Source organism: Falco punctatus (genome assembly GCF_963210335.1).
Source record: "Falco punctatus genome assembly, chromosome: 6".
NCBI lineage: Eukaryota > Metazoa > Chordata > Aves > Falconiformes > Falconidae > Falco > Falco punctatus.
Window position 1 is genome coordinate 11,527,755 of NC_137585.1, and position 13,184 is coordinate 11,540,938.

General features: G+C 34.0%; 1 protein-coding gene across 8 annotated transcripts in view; it reads right to left on the reverse strand.

The window, feature by feature from the left end:
* CCDC91 (coiled-coil domain containing 91) overlaps nt 1–13,184 on the reverse strand; it is a 166,222-nt gene that overhangs the window by 127,562 nt on the left and 25,476 nt on the right. The window lies entirely within an intron of this gene.

The window sequence follows — 13,184 nt, forward strand, 5'->3', positions numbered from 1 at the left end:
CAGGTACATTCAACTGGATGCTATATTACTTGGCCTCTAATTTTCAGTATGTAACTAACTTGCAGAATTTTGCACATCTTAAAGGCAAAACTTCTAGAGCATATCGCCATTTGTTTTGTCAGAACAGGATGTGTGGAGCTGGCTGAGGGTGGGGATGCTGCATTTGTATTTCTGGCAAAGACAGTTGGTGATTTAACCCCTACCTATGACAACCTATCAGTTTTACATGCAAGTTTATGCTTAATAAATGACTCATTCAACGTGTTCAATCAATTAGCTGTTTCTTCAGCAGACATAACAGACTGCATTATTTGAAGAATAAATCTTTGGCTGAAACTGCAGGCTCCAAAAAGCCTATCCAAGATTAGTATTAAAAAAAAAAAAAGTAGTCATTTTGAAAGCATATATACTGGCAATACCTCTGTGATAAAGAGCAGAACAGATGATAAATCTGTATCACAAAGTTCTAGCCAGCTCACATGGACTTTTTCTCATGGATCTTCAGCCAAGCCTCCAAGCACCTTTTAGCAATTTTAAAACAGGAATAAAATGTCTTCTTTCTATGCAGCCAATACAGACTTTTCTCCTGATCTATACCAATTACAGCCACAGGATAAGCATGCGGCATCTTAACAACTTACAGTACCTACTAAGTCATGAATTAGAAATGCTTGATTACACAATACACATATCCCAAAGGGTACAGAGCCCAGGACCAGACTATGAACGTATAGCATCATGGCAAATAAAATAAATTTAGAGCAGCTGTAAAATTTTCTAAAAAACTCAAACTAAAAACTTAGATTTCTCTCTTCACTCCTGCTTGAGATCTCAGCATTAAAAGTAAGCTGTTTGATAACACTTAGACCATAATCAGAGGAATACTTTTCATTTATTATGGAATCTGGTGGCACAAAAAACTATATAAACATTACCAAAGATCACTGTCAAAACAAAAATTAAATAATAACTACTGGCCAATATTTATTTTGTTTTAATTCTTTTTTTACATTGAGGAATTTAACTTCCCTTTGTAGCAGTAAGGCTAAATTCTTCTAGCATATCTGTCATGTATCAATTTCTAAAAATAGGAGCTGTAATGAGATACTGAAATGTAGGTGATTTTTCTGGGTTTTTTTTTCTTCAAAAAGAATGAAACAATATGATGCAGTAATTCTCAATCCTTCAAATAAATGGAAAATTCAATCCTTTCAGTATTTTATTTTTCTTACTTCCAATTCTGTAATTTGCCTCATGGCAATATCTTGTTTGCAATGAAAAGCTTCCGTGGACTTCTTTTTATTATTAAAGCATCTGACTATATAATAAAATTGAATGCAAAAATTTCCTACAAAGATACCATGATCCATGTAGCTAACATTCAGTTAGTGCTTAGTTATTTAATGAATGGAGTTCACACTCTTGTTACAGAAAGGGTGTGTGTGTGTGTAAGGAAAAAAAGAGTAATCTGGTATTCTGTATTGTTTTTTAACAGGAAAACTCTTAACAGCTCTTATTCTGCATTAAATTTTCAGCATTTATCATCTGTATCTAACAAGGAAAGTATGTAATTGAGCAAAGGCTAATATCACAAGACCATGAGGACATGAGACCAGAGGGAAATTTAGGACTGTCTCTCAATTTGGAAAATTAGACTGCATTAGTAATTACAACAAACATGGTCTTAAAAAGAAAAAAATCTTTGAAGAAACAAAATTTACTCAGAGACACTTTAAATTCTTCGGCTATTAAGAAATATGCTACTTCAAGTGGAGTGCTTATTAATTGGATAAGCTATTATTTTTTAATGAGATATCTGTGAGAATTCTGGGTAGAACCAAAGGTAAACATTAGGAAGATCTTTTAAGAAGAAATAGAAATACAAGCTTTTTATAATTTCAGAGAATGAAATGCCCTAATAAACCTGGAAATTCAGTTTTAAGTTTTCTACTTTTAGAAAGGGGGTGGGGTGTATGGTCTCAACTTTTGGGTTGGGTTGTTCAGGGGGTGGGTGGGGATGGGCCTTTTTAACCAAAATGAAAGACAAACACAATTTCAAAGTTTTAAGAAAAATTAGAAAATTAACTAATTTGGAAAGTATAATTTAATACTTGAACCAATCAACTGTTGCCAAAAGTATACAGCATTCACATCTCTATATTAAGAGATGTAAACGTTGATTTTATACTATATCAGGAAAAAGAAAGGTTACTTTTTTTTTTTTCTTGAAGTAGAGCATCTAAATCCCTGTAGGCATACAAACTTATGTCTGTCTGTACATGCCAACTGTTAAAACAAGATGGTTAAATGAGGGAACTGAGAACCTGCAACATCTAAGACGCAAAGCTTAGATTGAAACAAGTTATTTCACTTCTTTACTCAACTGCCCTTTTATCTTCCAATCAGGCAATACCAACCCATACAAAGTTGTTCAAGGGCTGTACTCCCTACCCCTATCATTAGATAGTGAAAGTCAGGCAACACAAAAATGCCAATGTTCTCCATCATATGGATCATATTATCATCTGAAAGGTACTGAACTGACATGAGAAAAAAAAAATCCCTGAAATTCCACAAAAATAGGTATTAAGATAATCTGCAAAAATCAATTCCACAAAAATAGGTATTAAGATAATCTGCAAAAATCAATTCCACAAAGATTTGTGTTGTAGAACTTGTAGGTCCTTTTCCTCAGCATACAGTTTGGGGTTTTTTTAAACAGTGCTTAAAACAGCAAAAAGCAATAATAAATAAATAAATAATGTGCAAATTCCAAGTCCATTTCACTTCTGTAGATCAGACACAGCTTCACAAAAAAGAAAGTGCAGGTTCCATGTTTACCTACAAGCAGAATAGGGGCTCTGATAGCTCCCACAGAGAAAGCAGGTATGGGTTTTCAAATTCATTTAAGACAAAGGAGTGGGAAAAAACCCACCACAGCCTCACATGGAAAATGCATTCAAGAACTGGCAATTCCTATTATATCCTAGAAGAAAGTAACATCAGAAAACCAGCAAAACAATGTTCTGTGAAAACTGATCCCTGAAGAGCTATTAAGAAAAGTATTTGTAAAAGGTATGATACACTGAAGTAATTTAGAATAGTATTCTGTAAGTGACAACATATAAATATAGACTCTATGCAAAAGAAATTACTAGTGGGGGAAAAAAGGGCTTAATATTAGATAGATACTGCCTACCTTTCACTCACTGTTCTACGTACATGTAAAATCACCAAATACATGGTGAGCATTTATATACAGGAAAGGAATAATATGTATCAGGAGAGACGTGCTTTCTCCTAGATCAGTAAAATGGTGTGAAGCCTAGGCCAACGTCTAAAATACTACTCTGCTTGTGATTCAGAAATAATTGCTGAGGTTGACTTTAGAGTATTTCCTGAGATAGAGATCTACCACATGCATGTACCAGTTTTGTCTCTCTACCAGACCACAACCCATGAACCACATGGGGATTCCATGTGTAACCGTTAAGTACTCAGAGGACAGCATCATTCAGAAGACAAGACTTTGCAAGTATCACAGTGGTACTTTTAGCACATATTTTCAATTGAAAGGCTCTAGACAGAAAAGGTCTGTATACTTTGCCTTCCAAATGTCTTTATCACTGAAAACTTTCTATGGTCGGGGGAAAAAAAAAAAACAAAACAAAAAAAACCACACCAAAAAAACCCAAACCCCTATTACCTATAATAAGACAAATATGGAATTAATTCCAGAGGGTTACCTATTGACATGAGTAATTATATTTTACATATATACATATCTATGTGTGTATATATATACATCTATAATTACACATGTATTTCTTAATTGAGGATCTTTTTTATATTTTTGCCCATGATTCTTTGTCAGCTTCTCCCAACTTCAAGAATTTCCCACTTAGAAAATACCAACTTTTTCACTCTTGAAAGTCAAAGATGCGTTCAAATAAAACCTTATCATCTAAAGTATATTACAATACTATTCAGCTTCTTTCTTTGCCTCCAGAATCTACAGAAACTTTTTCAAGAGTTAATTCTCACAGCTTCAGTAACTCAAGATTTTATAGAAAGTTCTTCCGAGGTCTCCAGCCTTCACCATAATTGGTTTCTTGGGACCAGAACACGAAAAGACTAGGTTTGGTTTTACTATGAAAATAAAGAATCATGCAGTTAAACTTTCAAATTTCTGTAATGTCCCTCTATAAGCTTTCTCTATCACAAATACATTTTTACTTCAAAAGCCACGCACTTCTACAACGTGTACCTGAACTTCTGCGAGAAGTCTGACAAAGCTGATACAATCAACACGTGTGCTTTCTGAAGGAAAAACCTCTCCTCTCACCAAGCTTTCTCCCCATCTGCCCCTCAAAAAACCCCAGAACGCAGCATGAATTAAAACTTTGTTACGCATAGCTAGGCAATACAATATACCTGTAATTAATCAACATCAAGTGCAGATCAACAATCTCTGTAACCATGATTCAATTTAATGCTAATCAGAAACCCTGGAAATTAGTTTGTATTCTACAAAAAGAGTTAAGAACAGTATGATTAGTTATCTACAAACTAGGTCACAAAGATCAGACATCAATGGTCCTGCACATGCCTGCGCAAAAGTGACCACAGTAGGCTAAAAATTCTCATACTTAAAGTATACTTCTTGTACTATAAACAGTCCTCTAAAAGATAGAGGCAGGCTGTTCTCAGAGTTGCACAGGGAGATTAGGACAAGATCCACAGGACAGAAGTCAGAATAGTGAAAATTCTGACCAGATATGGAACAAGCTCCCACAGACATGGTGTGGTCTTCATCCCTGAAGATATTCAGAACTCAACTGGACAGGGCTCTGAGCCATCTGCTCCAACCAGATCTTTAAGCAGAGGTTTGGACTAGAAAACCTCCACATGTCCCTTCCACGCATGGTCTTTTTTGTTTTGCACACAGTTTTATCCAGAGTAGTATAGTAAAAAAAAAACCAACAAGCAACCAACAACCAAAGAACTTCAGAATCATAGTAGCAGAGGCAGTAAAAAAAGGTGAATCCACATTCAAGATTGTTCTCCAGTTGAACTGTACTAATAACTACCAATCTGTCGAGGATAATTTTAGGACTGGGTTTGCTAATGACAAATGAACCAACTTCAAGAGATCAGCATGGAAGAGAAAGAGCACCTCTAGAAATCTTCACTGTTGTAGAAGGGACAAAAGTAGCAAAAACCTAAAAAATATTTTCATCGTGAGTTCAAAGAAAAAAGGTCTTACATATATCTCTGAACTCAGAGGTGTTTCTTGAAGGTGGCTGACATGAACTTTCAGCATTAAGAAAAAAAAATCTTTACAAGAAAAAATCGCGTGGGGATGTTTCTTCTCTAGAAGTAATAGGAAATGTTTTCAATTAACTGATTTGTTCAAAACTGCCTGTAAAAATTATTAAATTGCACGATCTGTCTGTGAATACGGCAAGACATCTACAAACAATTATTTTTTTCAAAAAGAAAAAAGTCTAACATTTCATAATGAATGAATGGTGAATGAATGGCTTTTTGAGCCAGGTTTAGTAGCCTCAGTCTGCACCTTCCTCTTGGCCTTGATACATACAATGTTCTGCTATTTAGTGCTTCTCTCTCAAGAGGAAAGCTGGGTATCAGTTCCAGACAGTTCATGCAACTGGACACTCCAACTGTACTTAATTTTTGTAAAGTGCATATTCATATAACACAATCTTTTTACTTAGAAGCAAAGAATTTAATGGTACAGAAGCATCCACTGTTAAGGGTTTGGGAATGTTAGGACAAACAGTGGTCTTTCTTCTATAGTCCATGTTTGATAAGAAATGGAAGGTTTAAAAGTAAAATAGAAGGGTCATAGGTATTTCAAATGCATTTCCACTTAAAATGTTAAGCTTCAAGAACTCTAACAACTGAAATACTTCTGCTTCTCCATCCTTTTCTGTTAATATCCAGTGTTCCTAAATGCAAACAGTTCTTTTTACATGCAAATCACACTGATCTGTTTTACTAGGACTTAGAAAGAGGTGTCTGTACCATGAAGGGAAAAGCCTTCAAGGAGCAAAAAACACCCAGTTCTGCCTCAAGGGAACTTTGTCACAGAGAAGGCTTGACATAGTCTTAGTAACAGAGCATCATAGCAACACAATTTAATATAACATCTCAAACAAAAACATATCTCTGAATACATGTTCATAAGGATGTGTGGTAACTTGTACAAATGTATGCCAATAAAGACAATATAAGAGTGTTCAAGTCCTTGCATACTAAGAAGGAATATATGCTTTATAAGAAAAAAAATTATTAAAAAAAAAACAACAACGAAGAAATTGGATAATACTAGATTTTTTGCATGATGCTATGCCTAGGAAAATTTGGTGCTGAGTGAGTCACTGATTCTAAATACCAACACTAATTGCACTGGAAAAAGAAACTTTCACATTAAAAAAAAAAAAAAAAAAGCTTAAGAATTAAGTAGGTGACCTTGATATGTAGTTAAAATGAGGCTTTTTCCCTTATTTAAAAATAAAGTAAAATAGTAAAGGTCTAAAACAGAGAAATAGTAAAGGTCCAAATATAAAGGATGCCCAGTAAAACAGATGTTAAATATTTATGAAAGAGATAACGTTTACCTTTGACTTGTGTAGACAATTTGCAAAACCCACAAAATATCAAAAGCTTACAGAATATGATTCTGTCTTTATATTAGAAAAGCTCAAAGGTGACCATGACCATGAATATATGAAAAAAAAAAAAAAAAAATCACTAGCACATGGTAACTCTATTATGCAAACCAGGATGTGATACCAATTATACTCAATAAAAATAAATAGTATTCCTTTATTACTACTGTATGTCTCAGATAGAAAACCTCACTATTCCAATTAATAACACTTATCCCCTCTGCTTCCTTCAAGCCCTGGAAGTACGGTTCTTCTCATAGGGACATTGTACTAATTTGAGGCAAGAAAAAGATACTAACCTATTTCTCTGACATTACATGACATTATCAAAAAGAATAAGAATAATGGCTCAGGATTTTCAACTTAGTGATTTGACATGCCTCAGCTGCTAGTCTTGAACCAAAACACTTTAACTGTAATAATATTCTTCCCCCCCTGCCCCGCCCCTAACCACCTACTGCAAATTCAGATACTATGAATGTTTAATCCAAAGACTGAAATAAAACACGACTGGTCATTTAAAAAAAAATTAATCCTTTGTTTTACAAGCTCTGGATATACTGTTTGAAGCAGAAAAGACCAGGCATTAGTTCTCCCACACAGAAAGAATGCATAATCATTGCACTTTTTTCTCCTTTTACTAATACTTGAAAAGAAGACTTGATGACTTTTCGTTTACACGTCAAGCAGGTGAATTCAATTTTTCATACTCTCCTAAAGAGAAGGTTCAATTTACAGAGAAGCAACTCAACATGAGATTTTAAGTTCATTTTCATATGACTTTTCTGAAGCAAACCGGAAAGGTTTCACATTGTCTAACCCAATACTTAAACAAGTAAAATAAAAATGCTGATTTGCCTTCCAACAGAAAACATTGCTGCCAGAATGTCTGTGCATATGTTATCTTTCCTTTTTACTTCATTTTGGTCTACTCATAAGCATGTAGCACAACTCTTACATCATGTGACCTTTGACCAATGGGATATTATCATAATTGTATGTTCTCCGTTGCAACCAAGAAAAATATATTTACTTCTCAAAGAAAAGGTTGATTGCCAGTGATGCCTTTGTAATACGACAAGGAAGCTGAAGCAGAGATCACAGATCAGGCCAGAATGAAAACAGGACTAGGGCTCAACACCAAAGTCTTTTTCAGTCAGAATACAATGCTTTTACTTAATTTCTTTCTCCAAGTTGATTTTTTTATACCAACTATGCATTTCTGGAATACTCTTCTCTAGTCCCAAAGCTTTTCACAGAGCTGGGTAGGCACTAACACGCCCATTTCAGACAGAAGACCACATTTTCTAAGAGGTCCCATATCCAGGAAGTTAACAGGACATTTAAGTAATTCAAGCACCCTATACATGATAAGGGCACTGATATCAAGAATATTACTCACCAGTTAACAATTAAGCAAAAATTATTTGTCATTCAAGAGGAGGTAAACTCCCCCTGCCCCCAAATAAACAGAGAACAAAATACCAGCCAGATCCTCCACCCATCCTATAATCCATACAATTTTGTCTCCTTGCCCAGCTAGCCTAGGCAGGGAGCATGCCAGGCATGACCTGCAAAGCACAAATCCAACGATTTTCTTTTCAACTATCTGCACAACTCCTCCTCAATTCTATTAGCAGATAAAATATCATCATATAATTACATACATATAACGCTTAGCAAGCAGATCCTTCCAGAAATAGAAACACCCCCGCTCCTTATGTTCTGCTGTGCCATTAAGCAGACACTGATCACCTTCACAGTGCCTCTGCCTTCTACGGTACCTCTCTTCACAGCAATGATGGCATTGATGGCAACGTGGTATTACAGGAGTAAGGATATCCACCCCCGTATTACACTAGCATGCACACAGAGAAACCAGGTAATTCATAAAACATACGCTGCCTCACAGCTGCGACAAAGAATAAACTGGATGCACAAAGTTTATGAAGTATAGGAAATATATGTTGACACACCTCTGCTCATGAGGAGCATTTTGAATTGGTCACACTCTACATTTTCCCAATATAATGGAAACTAACTTTTCTTTCTGCCCTTTGTTAAGCTGGAAATAAATGCATATGCAACAGATGCTAATCCTAAAGTATAAAACTACCATGCATGTAGAACACATATACAAGAACAAAATAATAACAAACTGTAGCATACATTTATTTATTTATATATGTATATAGCGAACTTGTATATAATATACTTGAGAATTCATGGAATTATTTAAGTTAACAAGGATCTTACATATTCACAGAACTAACAGCTTTTGAAACCAGCACTGTTTAAAGAGAACTACTGAAATTTATCCATAAATTACTATGCAGAAGTGATCCCTTCTGGCAACACTGAGAAAAAAAGCAGAACATTCAGGTTCAAAAGCATAAACTATGTGTGGAGTGGTATCTTTTAACTACATAAATTGCTGGGCAATTACATAGTCTTTAGTCAGCAGAATTCCCAATGAAGCCAAGTTCTGCTTGACTAAAGTCAGCAAGAAAAAGCTTGAATATTTGAAGAATAATGATTAATACACTATGCTTACACAATAATAACAAAAAAACCAATGCATTTAACAATTAAAAGTTTCAGGTAATTGCCATAATTTTCTGTAGAAAATTTAAGAAAAAATTTTATGTGAGTGGACAACTTCAGGTAATCCAGTCATTTTCTATAATATCAGATTGTTAAAAATAATATTAACAGAAAAATCACAAGTTTTTTCCTTCATTTATGCATAATACGTTAGGCTTTTTCTATAATCAAACCACTATTTTCCCAGGACAACTATTGCTGAGTGCACAACTTACACAAAAAATTGTTATATAAAACATTTCACAAAATAAGAACAAAGAAAATCTTTTTTTTAAATCAAAAATGCCAAAATAATTTAAAGGAATTCAAGCCTAGTGCATTCAATGAGAGCAGCTCAGAAATCAGCCTGGCTGGCTGTCACCAGGATACTGAACAGGAGGTGCAGTTGCCAGAAGACTATAACTAAATTCAACTCTACAAACTACTGGTCTTCCTTCACCCTTCCCTCACTCTTTTATTTAGCGTGTGGTTCTATAACTCAAATCTAGTGGAGGAACCAGGATTGCATTAATAAAACAAAAACTACACAGTAGCCCCTCCTGTAACAAAGATACTGCCAGTGTTTATCCTTCATTGGTTTTACTAATTCCAGATGCTCCATAGTCATTTATAGTTAAACCAGGTTAAATAGATGTGTGCAATTTTCCATGTAATCCAATGTTGAGATACAATTGAATAATCTTTTATTTTTAAAATAAAAACTTATTTATTTTCTAGACTCCTAAACTAGACACTGTAATCAGATGACAGTGTATGTTACACTATGAGGAAATCTGAACAATTTAAGCATAGCTGCTACCTGAAGTCAACCATTTAAAATAAAAATGTGTATGTTTTGCAACAACTTTGTTAACCTTTTTCTTTTTTTTCTTTCTTTATTTTTTTTTTTTTTTAAGAGAAATGATTCAGGTATATTAGAAAGATAATCACTTCATTTCCAAGTGTGTTGTCTACATATACCATGCAGACCACCAGTAATATAAAAAGAATTCAAGTCACTTTATTTTTGAGCATTCTTGCTAAGTGTTCTTCACTGAGCCCTGACATGCATCTATTTTACTACATGTCTTTAATACAGTTCAAATCACAATAACTGGATCAATTAGCTTCCTAAATCCTTCTTAAACACACACTGGAATACATTAAGGCAATCCAGCAGGTCAGTATCTTTACCCTTGTAAAAACATTTCGAAACCTTTTAAATTCACTTTCTAACAGTATTACCTTGGCCCCATTCAAATGCATGACAAAGGTGGTTTACTTTTAAAACTGTGCACTGGAAATATTAAGGATTTATATTATGTATTTTTTGCTTGCTACAATGTAAAAAAAAAAAAACCAACAAACAACAAAACAACAAAAAAAAAACCACAACAAAACAAAACCAAAAAGCAACTCATAACTTTTCTCAGCTGTGCACACAGCAGTATTGCTCTTTCAACTCCAACAAAGGGTAGGTCAGGCCTCTTCATAAACATTAAAGGCAGATCATGCACGCAATTATAAGGATAACTCCACCAAATCTCAAATACCTTCAATACTGATAGATAGCTGTAGCACACATTTTTGTAAGCATTCATTAACTAGAAAAAAAGTATTCACAAAAACCCTAAAGCAAACAGTATTTTCTATCTTCCAATAATAAAATTAATCTGATTCTGGAGTACCAATATTTCATTTTATCATTCATCATATTGTAATTAGTATTAAATTTATGAAACATTTTTAGGGAAACTGTAACTTTTAAACAAAAATGGTTTTAAATTCAACCTCTGAGACTCTTTCCACAGTCATTTTACAATGTTACTATACATTAGTGCTAATCAAGTGTGCAAAAACTTGCCCATAAAAAAAAAAAAGTAAACTGTTTAAAGTTTCCCATGTAACAGAAAGAAACATGAGAAAAACTGGAGAGCCCACCAGCAGAACATATCACAGGTCACAAGACTTCACTGAAAGCCAGCAAACTAAGTACAACTTTACTTCATTCTATACTTGATCAGGCCAAGATGCTGTTAATTTCACTCCTGCAGCTTGTAAACTAAAAGCAGGTCAACTGTGGCATGTGTATCACATGGAAACCTTTTAGAAGCACTGCATTATTTCAGAAGTTGCACTCCATGGAAAGTCCTTTTAAAAGCTTAACTGGCAAGTGTATGCTAAAATATTTTGTTTTCCATCTAAAACTACACTAAATTCCAATCCTCAGAGACAGGATTTCCAGTTTATTTCTCTCTATACACACACACTAAACTCAAGAATTGTAACATAGGAAAGTGTTTTAAGTTTTGAAAAAAGAGTAAGCCTAGTGCAAAGGAGTTGACTGCAGGTCTCTTCAGAAATTAAAAGCTAAAAATAAAAAAAATCACTGTCTTGTGTTTTGCGATAAATAAAAGATATTTAAGTGAAAATGTAGGTATTCACTTAACACCTACGTATTTTATAAATGTATAAAATTAAAGCATATTAGAAGAAATTCTAGTATAAAAGTATACTAAAAAAAAAATCAAAGTAATGCCATTCCAATCTCTCTTTCAAGCCTACCTCAAGATAAATGAAATCAATTCTAGCACTGTGTTCTGGCAAACAAGGAAAAATTCAACTGTAAAGAACTACAAGACCAAGTTTTGCAGCAGTACACAGAATATCAGATAGCTTTTATGTACATTCACTTTATTCAGAAAGTTAAAAGAGACATGGAATAAAGCTACAATTATTTAGCACATTTAGTAGTTATTTAGTATAATTATTTACTTACAAGCAAAACAGGACTTCAGAATCTAGAGCATGTACAGAAAGCACTGTATGCAGCACAACGTTTACCTGGTACTAGATGACAGGTTTCAAACAGATCAAACTCTATAATCAATGTTTTCCTAATTACTTTTTATATGTACTTATTGGTGTCTCCTATTCTATGAAGACTTCAACTGTAATTAAAATAAGGAAAGACTTTTTTTTTCTTATTCTTCTCCTTACAATTTGCTCTATTCAAAACTAATTTACAGCCAAATAATTCTTCTGATTAAAAGTAAGCTCTTGCATTGGCAGCATGTTTCACAACTTTCTTATTTATCATTCCCTGCAAGAAATTACATTGTAGCAAAAACTAAAGCAAATACAATAAAGAACAAGCACAATGTATTAGTCATCAACTGACTTCTTTGGCTCTGAAACGTGAAAATAAACATTCCATAGAACCTCTAACAAAAAACAAAGAGGACTGGCTTAAGAGGGAATTTAGTATTTGTCTTTACTTGTAAAGGACATCTATACCTGTTTACATAGACACCACAATATTTCAAAAGTATAGTTAGTATGGACTTTAAATCAATATTCAAAGCACCAGTTTTGTACCTTAATCTAAGTTTGCCATTACTACTGCAAATTGTGCTAAGGACTCATTGTCACATTCACTAAATAACCTCTCAGAGCAAACTGTTTCAGAGGTTTTCCAGAAATATTAACAGGAAAGCACAGCCAGTGCTATTTTCCTTTGTATAAAAAGCTACCTTTTTGATAGCCTGGAAGAGAAAAAAATTGACTAGCAATGAATAGGTACTATTTTCATGTGCCCTATTTGAAGTTCAGATTCATTTGGTCCCTCATCTACAACAACCTAGCATCACAAAACCATTTCCAAACCTCTGGAAGTTTGGGATTTTGAACCTTCAAACTTTACCTGCAGCCTAGCTCAGTGTAATCTACTACTTTACTACCTATTCTCTCACACGCATTAATTCTCACAGATAATACTTACTTAACATCCAAATCCACTTACTCTCTGATCTAGTTGGCACTCTGAATATAAAATTCACCAACTATTACATCAAGGGATGGCTTACAGCAAACAATCAACTGTTCATCTATTCAAAACCTACAAAA